Raw genomic sequence first — 2,936 nt, 5'->3', positions numbered from 1 at the left:
GCTTAGAAATGGAGATGAGCACCAACCCCCAGAGTCGGATACGACTGGACTTAATGTCAGAGGAAAACCTTTACCTTTACCTAATCCAGTTCAAATGCATTATATGGCAGTGTAGATGGGGCCTTTGTTGTTGCCACTGGAGAGAAGTGCCATGTTTTTAGATCCAAGGTCAAAGCATAGTTGCCATCCATCCGCTATAGTTTTGAGCCCACAAAATACAGACTTTGCTACTTAGCAATTTCTATGCAAGCCTTAACAAGGAAATAATGCACAGCTCTGATTCTGTTTATTAGAAGCAAGCACTTGGCAACAAAAAACGTATTCATGTTTTAACAAAACGTTTTTACTGTTGTTGAAACAAGTAACAAAATTTCACGGTTTCACAGATGCATGATTGAGCTTGCATTGTTTGTATCAGCATAGTTCAGTTCTGGGAAAGTCTTCTAAAGACCTGCTGTCCAAAGGGCAGGGCTGAATCAGAACAGGTTCAATCACTTCTTCCCCTCCCCAATCCTCCTTCAGAAATATTTCTGCCTTCTCCATCCAGGTCTAGCAATAAGAAATGAAGTAACTTCTTAATACTTTTTATACCTTCCACTGTTCAAGAATGAATGCTCACATATTTCTACTGGGGAGAATAATTTATTTTGGAGATATACCAAAAATGGGACCTATGGCGGAAAAAGTGCATATGCAGCCAAAAACACATTAAAAATACAGGCAGCCCCCAATTTTAAGCTCATGTTGGACATTCTGCTTTCGACAGATTTAAAGCCGCACTTTCAGCCCCTGTTTTGCTCTTTCTATTTGCTGTTGTCCTTCAATACAATTCTAAGGTCAGAGAGTGAATTTGGGAATGTCTGCATGCAAATTAATGTAGTTCTGTCACTGGGCTGCAGATACTGTCCTAAATATGATAGCGAGTAGGGTTGTGCTTTCGGGGTAAACCTTGATCCGTTTTGTGTCCCAGTTTTTGGTGGAGCCCCTGATCCATTTTTTGGGAGACTCCCGAAATCAGGAGGACAGATATCTGTTTTCATGCCGAGGTGCTGAAAGATCCATTTTCTATCGGCCCATTATGGGGGGGGGGGGGGGCTTCCCAGGCTCCCCTTCCTGTTGTTTTAACCATTTAAGCTGTTTTACTCTAGAGAGTAGGCGTTCCACTGCATGCTGGTGTGCATTTTAAGGAGGCTTTTTACCTGTTTCTTACTCCAGAGGAGATGCAGGCAGGCACACCACACACACTTTCAAAGACAAGGAGGCAAGTTCTCTTACTTCAGAAGAGGTGCTCAGCTTCAGGCACTCACTCGTGCTTTCTGTATCTGCTACACGCCACACACACTTTCCAAAGCAAGGAGACCAGTTCTCTTACTCCAGAGGAGGCACTCGGCTGCAGGCAGGTATGCATGCTTTTTGGGCCTGCACACAACACACACTATTTCCAAGGCAAGGAGGCTGCTCAGAAAAAGCAGGTATCGGCTCCTGCTTGCTTTCATTTCAAGCTGATTTTTGTATTGGTAGGGGGGCTTCCAGTTATGTGCTCCTGAAGGTCACGAAAGAATGGATGAAACGAAGGAAAACGGTTCCACACAACCCTTATATCGAGAAATCCGACCCCCAAATGATGAAATGTATAATGAAATGTATCAAAGTATGAAATAGAAGCTGCTGCCCCATCAGACCTAGAGTGTGCACCCATACCTCAAATAAAACCTTTGTCATGAATTACCCATGGAATGTTGTCTTTGTGCACCCAAAGCCCTTTCCATTAATTTCCACAATCCCCTCACAATGGATTGGGAGACAGGGGGAAATAACTCAATGAATTTAGGTCAGAACTTCCCGAATCCATTTTCTGCTCCCACTGCTAATATGGGGGCTGTGAGAAAAACCGGGCTGTGGTGGTTTTTCTCATTAAATCAATTCTGACAGAGAGATCACGAGTTCAAAGCCAGCCTGGGTCAAGGTGAGGTTCAAGCCATTAGTCTAGCTTGCTGTTTTTTGGGCTGTTTTTGCAGCCCAAAAAACAGTTGCATCTGTCAAGTAGGAAATTTAGGTACCGCTTTATGTGGGGAGGTTCATTTAACACCATAAAACCTTCCAGGAGCATGCAGAAGAATGAGGAAGTACTCCATCAAAGGACTCTGTGTCACTAATGGACAGTGAAGTGGCAGCTCCCCTTGTGGCCAGAATCGAGCATATCCTCACAAAGCCGGAAAAGCTGGAATGTTAAATTGCCTCTGTGTCTGTCTATATATGTTGTGTGTCTAATTGGCATTGAATATTTGCCATGTATATGTGCATTGTAATCCACCCTGAGTCCCCTTCAGGGTGAGAAGGGCGGAATAAAAATAATGTAAATAAATCTGGCACCAATGTCTCAAGCCAGCTTCTATTGTGTTTACCGTAGCCTGAGTAATACGCTAATAATGGACTCATTACCTGTTATTGCAGCACATTATTTTCAGGTATTGCCCCGCTAGGAGACAGACCATTAAACAGACTGACACTTCACATGTTCCACTGAGAGTTTGTTGAATTTCCCACCATATGAAGAGCCAACCAGCAATGATGTCTGATCGAGTTCTGAGCCACTCTGGACACAGATCCTAGCCAGACATTTTCCAGCCAATCAGGAGCTGAATAGTTTCTTGAATAGCTGTCAAACAAAATAAAAATGCTCTGTGTTCACAATTGCATTATGTCAGTACTTTGGAGTGCTTTCTCTGCTAGCATCCTCTCTGGCCAGTGGGAATAAACCTCTGGTTTTGTTTTCTACCCCGTCGGTATCTAATTTGGCTTTCTGAACCTGCGGTGCTTGTGGTAGCTGAAATCACTCAACATATCTTCTTCACTTTGAATAGGTTTGGAATCCATATTTTATGGTAATGTCTGTATACTCTCTGCAAACCAGGGAGATACAGCAATACAGTAAA

The 2,936-nt window shown here is 43.2% G+C and overlaps 1 long non-coding RNA gene across 1 annotated transcript in view; it reads right to left on the bottom strand.

Moving 5' to 3' along the window:
• Positions 1–321: 321 nt before the first annotated feature.
• The window catches only part of LOC137096607 (uncharacterized), a 6,232-nt gene continuing 3,617 nt past the window's right edge, over positions 322–2,936 (bottom strand). Inside the window, exon 2 of the long non-coding RNA XR_010909541.1 lies at positions 322–549. This is a non-coding gene — a long non-coding RNA (uncharacterized lncRNA). The remainder of the gene's footprint in view (positions 550–2,936) is intronic.

The sequence above is a fragment of the Anolis sagrei genome, chromosome 3, assembly GCF_037176765.1.
Source record: "Anolis sagrei isolate rAnoSag1 chromosome 3, rAnoSag1.mat, whole genome shotgun sequence".
NCBI lineage: Eukaryota > Metazoa > Chordata > Lepidosauria > Squamata > Dactyloidae > Anolis > Anolis sagrei.
The sequence above is the reverse complement of the archived record's forward strand: the minus strand, read 5'-3'. Positions and strand labels throughout refer to the sequence as shown.